This window comes from Molossus molossus, unplaced genomic scaffold (genome assembly GCF_014108415.1).
Source record: "Molossus molossus isolate mMolMol1 unplaced genomic scaffold, mMolMol1.p scaffold_m16_p_15, whole genome shotgun sequence".
NCBI lineage: Eukaryota > Metazoa > Chordata > Mammalia > Chiroptera > Molossidae > Molossus > Molossus molossus.
The window spans coordinates 15,339,748-15,354,766 of NW_023425350.1; the positions used below are offsets into that span (position 1 = coordinate 15,339,748).

At 44.7% G+C, this 15,019-nt stretch overlaps 1 long non-coding RNA gene across 1 annotated transcript; it reads right to left on the reverse strand.

The window, feature by feature from the left end:
• Positions 1-5,689: 5,689 nt before the first annotated feature.
• Positions 5,690-10,213, reverse strand: LOC118630787. The gene is made up of 3 exons (XR_004959689.1): positions 10,147-10,213; positions 7,762-7,858; positions 5,690-5,843 (listed from the first exon to the last, which is right to left on the reverse strand). It is a non-coding gene; the product is annotated as an uncharacterized LOC118630787 (long non-coding RNA).
• Positions 10,214-15,019: the final 4,806 nt, after the last annotated feature.

Sequence of the window (15,019 nt, forward strand, 5' to 3'; positions counted from 1 at the left end):
ACACTTGGCTCTTTCCATTTCAGGACAGAAAAGCCATGCCAGGCTCCCAGGCCCATTCAACTGGCAAAAGCACACACGTGGCTGTGTGAAGCATGAGGTACACAAAGTGCTGCAGTTTGGGCACAGATGATAAGAACAGAGCTGGTCATTGGTAAAAATAAAGCCAAGTTTTAGTGAGGAGCCCTAGCCTTCCCTTTCTGGTATTATTTGGGTTCAAAGCTCAGGCTCTGGAATCAAGACAGCCTTCTCGGAAAATCTGTGCTTCACTCGTCTTAGCTCTGTTATCTTGGGCAGGTCATTTTATCTCCCTGATGCTCAGTTTCCTCATCTGTCACCGGGCAGCTAAAGGATTAAATGAGATATGTACATACAAGAGGTTAGCACAGCCTGTCACAGAGTAGACTACCAGTGAGCGCTGGCTTCCTGCTCTTCGCGTCTCAGCGGCTTCTTCACTGCCCCTGCCTCTTTTGAACTTTGTGAGCCTAGGATCCCTCTGCTCTCTGGCACCTTCCCAGTAGTTTTCAACTACCAGAAAAAGAAAAAGAAAGAAAAAGGCAGAAACACCACACCTTTGCCTTCTAGTGGTGAAAGAAGCCCATTGTAGGTACATAACATAAATTACAGTTTCATCCTTTATTGGTTGATGAATCAGAGGTCAGCTCTAATTTACAAATACATACCTGAGTCATCAGCAATATATCAATGTAACTAGAGTTTACTGCGTACTATTATGTATGATTAAATACTATCCAGCAGAATAATTACAGCATCATTAAATATATCCTATAATTCCTAGGCCCCATCCAAGACCTAGGAGCAGGGACTAAGAATCTAGCCTTTCAGGCTCCTCCCGGATGTGATGCTATTCCTAAGGCTAATTGCCTCTCGCTTGACCAGCAGCAGGGGGACCCAGGTGCTCGGGCCAGGCCAAGTGGCTGTCGCTCTGGGATAAAAGGCTGGCGGAGCAGGAAGTCCCTACACTACCCACTCCACAACCTCAGGCAGAAACGCCAGCTGCAGCCTTGCTGGTCCCGGGGCCCAACGAATTTTACCCAGAGCTGATGGGTGGGCTCTGGCTTTGGGACCCTGAGAGGCCACCCTTTGATTCATGTAGTACAAAAGAACGACACTTGCCTTACATTTTTTTCTTCACTTAAGTTTTCTGTCTTTTTTAAAGGTAAAGGATGAGTCATGCATAGGACCAGGGTTAGTGTCAGACCAAGTAGGTGAGTGGTTTGTTTTTGGCATCACATTCCAACCCCATCCCTCAGGTACCCATTGCCCTCACGTGGCAGTGGACCCCAGAACCCCTCTCTGTGGCACCCTTCCCTGGGAAGTACTGCATTCTCTGGCACCTCTTCCAAGACTTCTGCAAAAACCTAAATATGCAACAAGCAAGGCATTAGGTGTTGATAAAATTATCATAAAGACTGAATAGGAATTTAGGAACTACTTATATAAGAATATGAAATAATATGTATTATTAAGTGTAGAAACTATCAACATTATTAGAGCTATACAAATATGAAAAACAAAACAATATGCAAAAAATAAAACTTGCACCCTGGCCTGTTTCGCTCAGCGGTTAGAGTGTCAGCCATGGACCAACGAGTCGCCCGCTCTATTCTGGTCAAGGGCACTTAACTCCGTTGCAGTTCCTTCCCGGCCTGGTCGGGGTCGTGCAGGGGACAACCAATAGATGTGTCCCTCTCACATCGATGTCTCTCTCTCTCTCTCTCTCTCTCTCTCTCTCTCTCTCTCTCTCCCCCTCAGTCCCTCCCTCCCTCTCACTCTATCTGAAGATAAACAGAAAAATATTCTCGGGTGAGTGTTAAAAAAAGAAGAAACTTGCAAGAGTGGTGACCACCTTTGTTTCCTTAGGACTTTTTAGACTGTGTTGTAGTATTACAATTATTAAAAACCACCTTTCTACTGCCCCTCTTCCTCTCGGAATTACAAGATGATGAGCCATGGTTAGGACTGAGACCTTCAATAACAGCTGAGAAGTCACCAACCTTGAAAGGTCAAAACACATCCCCAGTGAAGTCAGCAATCGATGGGCTGGCAGCTCTGAGAGCAGCCCGTTCTCAGCAACCAGAGCCCCAGCGGCCTGGCTGAGCAGCCTGCTGATGGCCTGAAGCAGAGGCCAGTGAAGATGAGCTGCCCCTAAGCAGCTGCTTGAGAGGCAGGCTGGGTGAACTCTGTGCTACATGGTGTGAAGGGCTCAGAATCTTATATATCAAATAAAATAGAATTTTATTTCTGGTTGAGCTACACTGAGTCAATTCATGCCTCATCTCACGCTCCACTCCACCTCCAGCCTCTGCTGTACGCGGATGGAGGGACAAGTAAGCTGGAAAGTCGTCTTCCTTTCACAGCCTGGGAGGTGAGGGGAGCTGTCTGTGCTAACTGCCTATAAATATATCCCATGGAAATGCCGGGGGTACCCCCTCCGGGTGGAACTGCAGAAACAAGTGGTGGGGTTATGCAAGGAAACACAGTCAGAGAAATAGTCTTCTGAATGTTAAGTTTTCACAGTGAACTCAGTGATTACATCATCTTTCCTTGTGGGGGAGAGAGCAATAGAAGAGAATGCTGGCTCCTGAGATGTTAAAGGGAGATTTGGAGAACATTGTTGGAAAGAGGAAGCCAATGTGGAGTAATGGGGGGAGGGGGGATGGACGCTTGTGAACTGGAAGAGCCTTAGTACCATAGTGATGTTGGGTGTTGTGGGGAAGAGAGTGGAAGAAGATGAAGAAAGCATCTTTGTCAGAGAAAAACAATAGGAGGTACAGTCTCTTTGTGATGATTCCCTTTCAGCCTTTAGCTCTTTCAATTCCCAGGAATCCAAAGAATATAAGTACTTTGTCATTGAGTTAATTTCAGCCATGGGTCTCAAGGATGGTTCTGTAAAATGGAGGCAATTAACTAAACAAAAAGTTGCTGGCTCACAGATAAAACTTGAAACAGCGATGCACTGAAATAAAAAATGCAAATTTCACATGGAGTCTCAAGACTGTAAGGTCTGTTCAAGCTTCTTCCTCCTATGCACAGCATCTGTAATCTGACAGGAGGTATGCCACGGGATCAAGCTTTGGCCCTCTTAGCACCGTGGTAAGACATATCCTGGGCACGAATAGAAAAGAGAGGACTATCTTTACACTTTCTCTATAAACACTATAATTCTTAATTCATGGCTACTGGTTTATTATTCAGTAAATTACCCTTACTCATTTAAAGGCAAGGAACCTATTTTGTACATATTTATCTTCAGAATTTAAGTTACTAATACCTACATAACAAATTCAAGTGAAGCCTTAACATAAAATAGTTTCTAAAGAAAATATAGCACAATATACCAAAACTTATTGGATGCAGCTAATGCAGCGCATAGAGAGCAACTTATAGCTATAAATGCATGGAGGTTCTAGCCAGAAAATTAGACAAGAAAATGAAAGAAAGGGCACCCAGATTGGAAAGGAAAAAGTAAATAAAAATTAATACTGCAAGTATAAGTGTTACGAGTTAAATTGTGTCCCCCAAAAAGTTATGTTGAAGTCTAACCCTCAGACCTAAGAATGTCACCTTATTTGAAATAGGACAATTGTAGATGTAATTAGTTAAGATGAGGTCATACTGGATTAAGATAGGTCCTTAGTTCGATATGGCTATATCCTTAGAAGAAGATAAAACAAAGAAACACAGGGAGAAGGTCATGCGGTAACAGAGGCTGGGAATGGCCTTCTAGGCCAGGCAAGGAATGCCAAGGATTATTAGTGACGGCAGAAACTAAGGGAAAGGCCTGGCATATTTTCCCCTAGAGCCTTGGGAGAGCACGCCCTGCTAAACCTTGATTTCAGACTTCCCTCCTCTAGACCTGTGAAAGAATACATTTCTGTTAAGCTACCCAAATCTGTGGTAATTTGTTACAGTAGCCCTAGGAGACTAATACAATAAGTAAATATCTTCTCCCATTGACCTGAAATAAGGAAACTGCAAGAAAGGTAGGATTCTCCTGATAGGCAGAAAGACATCCGTGTTAGCGGCCACATCCCTACCTGCTTTGGTCAGGAGTAGACCTCTGCTCCTTTGTCTATGGCCAAGGTCTCTAGGCTCAGGGCCGCCCACACTACGCAGCTCAGAAAAGTAACTGGACTCTCACTGACTCTCTGACGTACAACATCATGGCAGACTCTGTTTGGGTGTTTACCCAATGTCTTTCCCCCATTTCTTCCTCAACAAACAGAGCCTCAGTACTGCAGGGGCCTACCTGTTAGAGAAGACAGCCCTGTCTCCGCCTCAGAGATAAGCCCGCTCCGTCTAAGTCAGTCCAGGCACCCCTTCCTCGTGCCAATGACCGCTTCAAGGATGGGCAAGTGAGGGCAACTCTGCTGGAGATCTTTCTGCAAACGGTTTTCTTACACTTAGTAAGAGGTTCCTTCTTCTTCCACTGCACATTGTTATATCTCACCCTGAAGTTGGGACTATACCAGGCTTCGTATGCTCAGGAGGAAGGCCAAGGTCCAAGCTGAAATGCTGAAGATGAACAAGGGTACAAGTAGGAAACCAGTTAGAAGGATTTGTAGGTGAGAGATGATTGTGTCTTGGCCAGAGTGGTGACTGTGGAGGTGGAGAGAAGTCACTGAGTTATGGATATATTTTGAAGAGAGTGTCCAAAGGATATGGAGGCTGGATGTGGAGTTTGAGAGAAAAAGATGAGTTGAGGAAGAGCCAAAAGATTTTAGCTCGAGCACCTGGAAGGATGGTGTTGCCATCTGCTGAGATGGGAAAGACAATAGGAGGAGCAGCCTTTGGGTGGGGGGAGCAGGAATTCAGCTTTGAGATGCGACACCCAAGTGGAGATGCCAAAGAGGCAGTTAGATATGCTTGGAATATGGGACAGAGGTCGAGGCTGGAGAAAGGAATGTGAGTCGCCAGCATACAGAGTATTAAAGACATGGGCCCTGGCGGGTTTGGCTCAGTGGTTGGAGCGTCGGCCTATGGTCCAGAGAGACCCGGGTTTGGTTCCCACTAAGGGCATGGACCTCGGTTGCAGTTTGTCCCCAGCCCTGGTTGGGTCATGCAGGTGGCAGTCACTCAGTGTATCCCTATCGATGTTTCTCTCTCTCTCTCTCTCCCTCCCACTCTATCTGAACAAAACATGGAAAAATGTCCTCGGGTGAGGATTAAAAAAAAAAAGACATAAGACTGAATAAAATCACTAAGCTGAAAAAGCAAGTGGAGAAAAGAGACGAGGCCTGAGGCCTGAGGAAGCATGCAGGCTGAGCAGGGACTACCACGTGGATCAAAGGAGAAACAACTACCAACACAAACACATAAGAAAAAACACAAACACGCAAGGTCAATATTTCATTAACTCAATCACTGTTAATAATAATGATAACTTACTACATGTCAGGCTCTGTACCATGGCCTGTATTATCTAACTTAATCCTAATAAAATTGCATTAGCAATTTAAAAATACCAGTGAAACAACTCCAAGGTGCCATCACACAAACCAAAATAACTAAAAGTGGCTGCTCAGTGGGGCTGTGGGGACATAAATGCCTGAACTGTGGCATTTCAGCAGGAGGAGAATCTGTCAGCAACATGACAAGGACTCCAGACCAGCACCTTCTTACCTGACATGCGGAGGAAACGGAACTTTGTCAATACCTTCCTGGAAATGACCCGAGTCGTCGTGAAACAAGCTGCAACACGTTATGCGAAGGAATGGCCATTGCAGCATTAAAAATGACAAGTATGTGGGATGTGTTGATACAGGTAGAGTGATTTGTCTTAGTGATTGCTTCCTTTTGAGGACAGAATTCCAACTAATTAGCTTAAATAAAGGAAATTTTATTATAAGTTTACAGATGTATTTTCAGGCTACTAAGAGCAACAAATATACCCAGGTCTCTCTCTCTTTTTTCAATCCTCACCTGGGGATATGTTTTCATTGATCTGAGAGAAAAGGGAAGAGAAACACTGATGTGAGAGAGAAACATCTATTGGTTACTTCCCATATGCGCTCCAACCCAAGATCGAAACTGCAACCTGGGTATGTGCCCTAATTGGGAATTGAACCTGCCACTTTTGGTGTACAGGACAACACTCAACCCAACTGAACCACCCAGCCAGGGCTAGACACAGGTCTCTTGAAAGACTAGGACAGAAACCTGGAAAGTCATCAGGGACAAGGCAACGTAGCTGAATGATGACAATTCTTACCAAACTCTAGTCAGGCTCCTCCGAGCTCTTCCTCAACTAGACCTCAACCTTGGCCTAGAAAGACTTGAACAAGTACTGCCCTGACTGGTTTGGCTCAGTGGTTAGAGCGTCAGCCTTCGGACCAAAGGGTCTCGGGTTTAATTCCTGGTCAAGGGCACGTACCTGGGTTGCAGGCTCAATCTCCAGCCTTGGTTGGGGTCGTGTGGGAGGCAACCAATTGATGTGTCTCTCACATCATTGTTTCCCTCTTTCTCTCTCTCTCTCCCTCCCTTCTACTCTATAAAAATCAATGGAAGAATAGTCTCAGGTAACGATATTGTCCTTTATCACACATTGCCAACTTCTGGTTTCCATGGTCCTTTGTGTATGACTCCTATCCACACTATGTCCATGAAGCTCAGTGTGTTATTTTGTTAATGGAGGCACAGGAGGGGCTGGGCATCTGTGAGGTATGGGAGATGCAGGACGGCAGGCTGCTAAGCACTGCATTTTCACATCTTTTCTCTTCTGCCTGGAACATGTGTTCCTTCTTCTCTGTGAAATTCCTGTACATCCTTCACAGCCCAGATCAGATGATATTTCCTGTGTAGAGCCACCTCTAATCTGTTAGTCAGAACTAATCCCTGCCTTGGGTTCCTATGGCACATTTTGAATTTATCTATTGTTTTAATAATTACTAGTGCACACATCTGTCTTTCCTCAAGGTCAGGGAACATGCATAATTATCTTTGGCTCTCTAGTATCAATACAGTGCATGGCAAATACATTGTAGGTGTTCAATAAATGCTTGATGACTAATTCAATGTGTGCATTCATTCATTCATTCATTTATTCCTTACAGATTTAACTGGCCGCTAGGGAATAAATATCAGGACTAGTTCAGTGTAGCCTTCCAGCCCAGTGCAGCCTGTGTCAAATGGGAGCACGGAGAGAGGCAGAGGGCTCCCCTCTGTTTCCTGAGGAGAGACTTAAAAATAAGGCAGGAGGCAGAGCATATGTTAGCAGCTAGAGACAAAAAAGACAGATTCCTGCTCTCTGTGACTTTCCTTCTCTAGGCAACTCTATCATTCTTTCTTGCTTCCCAAATTGAATTCTGCTCTGCAACCAGATAGAAGAGATAGAACCAGAGGGAGAGGGAGTCACACATTTTTCTAGTGTTGGTTCCCTATCGCTGCTGTAACAAACCGCCAAAACTTGGCTTTAAACAGCACAATATTATTTTCTTACAGTTCTAGAGGTCAGATGTCCAAACTGAGTTTTACATCGGGGCTAAGTTCAAGGTCTGCTGGACTCTACCCTCTGGAGGCTCTAGGGGAGAATTCCTTGCCTTTCCAGCTTCTAGAGGCCATTCCATTCCTGGGCCTGGGGCCCACACCACCTTGCCTTTTTTCCTCTGCTTCCATCATTCCATCACCTTCGGTCCATTCCAAGCCCCTGCCTCCCTCTCAGAAAGACTTATGATCACATCGGACCTACCCAGATAAACCCAGTGTCATTTCCCCAGCTCAAGATCCTTAACGTAATCTCACCTGCAAAGTCCCCTTTCCCTTTTGTCATTTAGGTACAATTCACAGGTTCCAAGGATGAGGATTTGACCATCTTGGGGTTGGGAGGGCATTATTTGACCTGTTAAAACATGGTAAAGGTGAGAGTCTCCAGCCACAACAAAAAAACCTGCCTCTCCCAAAAGCTCTTACTCGGTATGTCTAGCTTCTTTAACAATTGCAGCAAATTGATGATACAATTGACTCATTGATTATGTATGTAATTTAACCTTGCTGGGAAAAAATAATATGACCCAAACCAGTGCATCGAAACATAATAGCTTAGCTGAAAAGAGAAATATGTGCATTTAGGGTTTACACTCTACCAGGGAAGAATATCATTTATAATGAGCTTCAGAATATAGAACAATAAATGTAATAGTTCAGGAAATTCTAATGCATTGGGGTAATTTTAGAGATAGGATTAACCCTGTCTGGAATGATCTTATTTGTTTACATGTATGTTTCTTTCCCATCATACCCCCCCCCCCAGGAATGTCACTGCCACAAGAACAGGAACCTTAAGTGTCTTATGTCCCTAGGGTCTGGAACAAAGCTTAGAAAATTAATAAAAATATGAATACATTTTTATTATTTATTTGTGTGTGTGTTAATCTTCATCTGAGGATATTTTTCCATTGATTTTTAGATAGAGTGGAAGAGAGGGAGGGAAAGAGAGAAAGAGGGAGAGAGAAACACCAATGTGAGAGAGACACATCGATCAGTTGCCTCCCACATGACCCTAACAAGGGCTGGGGATCAAACCTGCAACCCAGGTAGATGCCCTTGATTGAGAATTGAACCCTGACCCTACAGTGAGAGGGCTGATGCTCTAACTTCTGAGCCAAACCAGTCAGGACAAAATGTGAATACATTTAAAAAATATATACTAATAGCTTTGCATGCATTAAAAAATAAATGACAGCCCTGGCCAGTGTGGCTCAGTTGGTTGGGCGTCGTCCCATGCACCGAAAGGTTGCCAATTGATTCCCGGTCCGGGCACATGCCTGGGTTTCAGGCTCAATCCCCAGTAGGGGGCATTCAGGAGGCAGCTGATCGATGTCTCTCTCTCACATCAACGTTTCTTTTTCTCTTTCTCTCTCAAGTCAATAAAGACATATTTTAAATAAATAAATAAATGGCAAATTGTAATTTAAAAATTAAAAAATTTTAAATAAATGATAATGAAAGACCTAGCATTTGAGTTCCTCTGTATTGACAGAATTTATTTAATGAAATAAAAAAAAATTTTAATATGTAATGTACAACATGAGCTCACATTATGAAGGGAAGGGATGTAATAGGCACAATAGTTTGTATATCGTATCCCTGCAAAATAGAGAGCAGCTTGGAGTGCAGGTCAATGAGTACAAAGGACGACGTCCTGTCAGGCTGGTGTATCTCCATGGCATTAAACAGCAGCTCTGCCTATGTGGACGGGGAGGTAACATGCCATTGCCCTGCCTGCCACCCTGACCTCTGCACATCAAGTAGGCCTGTTCCTTGACCAGGCAGAAACCAGCACCTTGGTCATGCCTGGGGAGGGGTGAGAGCTGCCCATTTGGACTGTGTTTCTGTTCTACATCCTTTGGTATCTCCCATCTCCCAAAGCAGACCTGGCTCCCTCCCTGCAGTGGGATTCCCAGTCAAGGAAGGTGGAGTCACTGCCCCATGGCTCCTCCCTGAATTAAAGCATTTGGCTTCAACCATCTCTGCTAGAAATAGTCACGTGTTCAGCTTCTCTAACCAGATGGACTCCTGGTCTGTATTGTCTGGCGCCACTCACTGACTCACATCAACAGCCAGACTGGTAATCATACAACTGCCCAAAGGGTAACATTTTTTTTTCAAGAATAAGAGAGCTCTTGGCCTGGCCAGTTTTGCTCAGTGGTTAGAGCATCAGCCTGTGGACCAAAGAGTCTCGGGTTCGATTCCAGTCAAGGGCGCCTACCTCTGTTGCAGTTCGTCCCCAGCCCTGGTAGGGGTTGTGTGGGAGGTAACTAATCGATGTGAGCAATGTGTCTCTCTCACATCGATGTTTCTCTCTCTCTCTCCCTAATCCCCAACTCTAACTGAAAATCAATGGAAAAAGATCCTCGGGTGAGGATTAAAAAAAAAATTAAAACAAAAAAATACATATGTATAAAAACCACTGGCTTACCCCTGTACCCAGCTAGCTTTCTTCCTGGCAAACATTTGTGTACACATGTAATTTAATACTCATGCTCCCCAGCATGGCCGGCTGCCAAACCTCCTGGCTGATCTGATACCAGGCATCCCGCTCAGGCCTCCTCAGGAGGCAATGATCTGCTCATGGTCCCGTCTCCCGCAGGAATGGTGAGCGAGTTCCTGATCTGGGTTCTGCCTCACCTTGTTCAACTCCGAGATAGATGCTGCGTTTTTGCCTCTTCCTGTTCTTCCCAGGCCAGTCCAGTCCTGCCTGCTCTTCACTTGGCATACCTGCTGCACTCCAGCTTGGCATAGCTTAGAGGCTGTTGGCTCCAAACCAGGTGCTGTTCATCTGCCCCTCCCAAGCCTACACAAGAGAGACTATAACACCCGCCCCTGCACGAGCCATTCAGGGAATTGTAACACATGGAACCCAGGAATGGCCAGCCCCAGCTCTCTCTGGAAGAGAAGGTGTGTACTGGTCTGCACTGTCCGTCTGAGTACGGAGACAGCCCAACCTTGCACGGTTCAAATCTTGAGTTACCACAACACAGCTCTGTGACTTCAACAAGTCATGCCACCTCTAAGGGCCTCAGTTTTCTCATTTGTACCATAGAGATGATACAATAAAACTGCAACATAAGGTGATGAATAGGGCAAAAAGAGGTCAGTCTTGTCAAATGCTAGGGCCCCTGTTTGAAAAGTTAATGAAATGACTTGATCTCCAGGGTTCTGGTAATGGGAGCCAAATTCTTTCCAGTCTCAGCTGTGGTTTGCTGCCACCTGGGTATTGTTGACTCTGGTTTAAATATTGACAGGCACAAGTACAAATCCTGGCTATGTGCCTGGCTACGGTTCCCAGGGCAGCAGCAATAATTCCAGGACTCTGCTAGTTACTTGAAACCCATTGTGTCATTTAGATTCAGGGAAACTTGGCTGGGAGAATTCTGAGGACACAAGGACACACTCTGCTCCCCCACTTTCCCAGGGGACCTGCAGCCCTCCCCACTCAGCTCGGTCAGAACTTGAGCTCATCTTTGAGAGCAGCAGCTGGGGAAGGGCAAGAACTAGGAAGCAAATGACAATGATGTGATATCTGAATCTGTGTAATTGATGGCTTTTACTTTAAAGCCTATCCTTAGTGTGGTTGTGAGGATTAGCGTTAATATATGAATATGTTATAGTAGTGCTTGCCATGTAGTATTTGCTCATTAAATGAGGTGCTCATTCCAGTTTATTAAACACCTACTATGTCCTGGGCACTATATTGGGTCCTAAGACTATAACAGTAAATAAAATACATGTTGTTTCTGCCCTGCTTACGATTTAGCAGAAATAACAGCTTGGAACAGTGCCTTGGAAGCTATGAAGGTTAAGCTACATCCTATTTTTCTAAAATACCATCTTTCCTTAAACACTTTAAAACACTTAAGATCTTATATGCATATTTTGGAAAAGAATATTTTATCCTCTTCTCTAAAGAAATGGTTCTCAAAAAAAGTCAGTTTTGCTGCCCTGGGGACGGGGGAGCGTGCTACTGGGACCTAGTGGGTGGAGGTCAGGGATGCTACTAACCATCCTACAACGGCACCGGACAGCCCCATGACACAGACTCTCCTGGCCCAACATTTCAATATGCTAAGGGAGGAAACCATGGTCCAGTGGGGACCTGCTTTGTCCGCAGTCCGTTATTTTGGGCAGCAAAGGGAGAGAAACGTACTTCACCCTTATATGTCTTAGGAAAGCTGGCCCCTCTGTGCTGTGCTCCCCAACACTCACCTGTATTGTAGGAGGGAGAGCTGAGGACACTCTTGGGGCACAGAATTGACCTGGGCATCTATTTTCAGAGTATTGAGCACCATAACTGTGTTTTGTGAGTGTTATATTTGGTCCTCTTACAGAAATGAGTTTTCAAACAAAAGCTCCTGGGAAAGACCGTGTGTATTTTTACCCTTTGAAAACCCTACCAAGATATGTCAAGGCCACCAAAGCCAAGTTTTCAGGACATTTGGTGCTCTTTCTTCCTGTTTAAAGTGTTTTAAAAGTGGCCTGGGCAGCCCAGCCGGTGTGGCTCAGTGGTTGAGCATTGACCCATGCACCAAGGGGTCACTGGTTTGATTTCTGGTCAGGGCACATGCCCAATGGGCTGCATCCCCAGTGGGGAGCATGCAGGAGGCAGCCAATCGATGTTCTCTTTCATTGATGTTTCTGTCTCTCTCTCTCCCTCTCCCTTCCTCTCTCTCTAAAATCAGTAAAGAAAAAAAAAGTGTCTGGGCATAATTAATTCAATTTGTCTTTATGGCAGCCCAGACTTCCACTGCGACTGGTTTTGATCTGATGGTTTTTCTCACACATGTGCTGCAAAGCAATGGCATTTTGGAGAAACCAGAGGATGAAGGAGAGTGGGGCAAAGTAAAATGAAGCCAGAAGGAAACAGAGGCAGGAAGGGAGGGAGAGAGGAAGTGTGTGTGTGTGGTGGTGGTGGGGGGAGTGACAGAGAAAACCAAAGGAAAAGGGGGAGGCTAATAAACACAGAAAGAATGGAAATGGCCAGTTTTAACTTTCTCGGTTTCAGGAGTCCAGGTTCCCAGCCCGAGCTTACCTCCTTGTTGTCCATACCACTTCCCCAAAGCAGCACTGGAATCTAGCCTACTTCTCTCTCCTCCAGCTTCTGGGCAGCTCCTGCCTCCTGGCTGGGCTCTGCACACCTCTCTGAAGGGAAGCTAGGGTGTGTGTGAAATTCAAGACTATTTTTCCATTCCCGTTCACCTTGTCATAGTGGATTATCAGTAAATATGCACTGTTGTTGATAAAGCTTGAATATCCATTAGTTAGTACCAGGCACAGGATGTATGAATCATGTTCCCACTCATGTGAGTTGGATGATGATTCAAGCTATGATGTAAATCCTTTGAACTCTGTATTTCACGTCCCATTGGTTGAACAAGCTACATACCTTTTCTCAGAAATTAGATTTGGTTTTAAAATGTGCAAACATCTGATCAGAAATGTGCAAACCACTTCTTCCAAAGCAGTATTTTACTTGGAACTTGTTGCAGGTGTTAAATGTGCTACTACAGATTCTTTGACATAATGATTTGTCTGAGCCCACCTGTATAAGTTACTCCTCTCTCATAAAGTCATCCTCAACAGAAAAGAACAAATTAATCAGAATCACCTGTGATACTTGTGGTTAACAGAATTTTGTGTTCGCTTAAGCATCATTCTTCATGCTTTTAAAAAATTTGCTACTGGCTGAAGCCAACTGTCCTATGGCACTTCCCTAATGTAAACAAGAATTTCATAAAAGCTTCCTGAGATGATATTTCATTGCTTAAACTTGCCTCTGACATAGTAGCCTTCAATAATGAAACGTCTTTACCCTCAAGGTACCTTTCATTCTCTTGAATTTCTCTGTGTTTTTTCTTTCTGTTTTTAAAAATTGTTGACACTATTACCAATATCCCCCATTTCCCTCACTTTGTCCCCCTCCACCCAGCTCCTGCCCCCCTCTAACTTTGGTTTTGAACTCCTTAGAAGTACAGGGAGAGTTTCTTCTGGTTTCCTTATAGCATATTTAATAATCTCCCCATCGCCATGCACACGGCATGTGCTCAGTGTGTTAGACAAGAGAACAAGCAGGGCTTTGCAGAATGGCTTATCAATCCATTTTGCAACTGTCAGGCTGCAGTATCCACGGAGGACCTCTCCTGTTCTCTCTCATCTGGACATTTCCAGGTCTGAGCGCTCTCTCGCCACATCAGTTTCCCTCCAGGTCTAAACGGGGTCATTGTGCTGGAGATTGAAGCAGTGTCCTCCTCACAGGGGCTTCCTGGGCGGCCCAGCGATTCCTCGGTCAGCCAGCACGTCTGCTCGCTCAGCATTCCCCTCCAAGCCCGCTGGTCAGGCCGATTACACGAAGTCCAATCTAGTGAGAGGAATGGAAATGCTGGGGCCTGAAAATTCTTCACTCTTTGTTCTTCTGATGGGTGACAGGATAATTAATCCAAATGAGATGCCGCCTCACCCAGACTATATTTAGTCTAATTGTAGAGCTTTCTTACCCTGAAGGGGGCTGGGATTCCTCCCGAGTAGATAACACGTGCCAGAGGGGAACAGAGGCCGGCCACAGCCACGCCAGAGCGTGCTCTCCCCTTCTCAGAACCGAGGCAGGGGAGCAGCTTGTGTCCAGGATCCAGGATAATTTCTTAATTATCTACTGTCACCATATATTCGGCCCCCTTTATCCTTTACTACCTCCCCCAACCCCTTTCCTCTGGTAACCACCATACTGTTGTCTGTGACTATGAATTTCAATCTTATATTTCACATATGCATGAAATCATATGGTTCTTAACTTTTTCTGATTTATTTCACTTAGCATGATATTCTCAAGATTCATCCATGTTGTTGCAAATGTCAGTTTCATCTTTTCTTATGACTGAATAGCATTCCTTTGTATATGTACCACATCTTTTTTTTTCTTTACTGATTTTAGAGAGAGAGGGAGAGGGAGAGAGGTAAAAACATTGGTGAGAGAGAACATTGATTGGCTGCCTCCTGCATGCCTCGCACTGGGGATTTGGCCCATAACCTGGACAAGTGCCCTGACCAGGAAACAAAGTGGCGACCTCTTGGTGCATGGGTCAAGGCTCAACCACTGAGCCACATCGGCTGGGTTATACCACATCTTCTGGATCCAGTCATCTATTGAAGGACACTTTGGTTGTTTCCATGTCTTGGCCACTGTAAATAATGCTGCCGTGAACACAGGGGTGCGTATATCTTTGTGAATAAATGTTTTCAATTTTGGGGGATAGATACCCAGGAGAGGGATTTCTGGGTCATATGGTAACTCTATTCTTAAATTTTGAGGAACCTCCATACTGTTTTCCATAGTGGCTGTATTAAGTTTGTATTCCCACCAGAAGTGAATGAGGGTTCATTTTTCTCTCCAACCTTTATAACACTTATTACTTTTCTTGTTGATAATAAACATTCTAACAGGTATGAGGTGGTATCACATTATAGCTTTTTTTTTTTATCCTCACCCAAGGACATTTTTCGATATTTT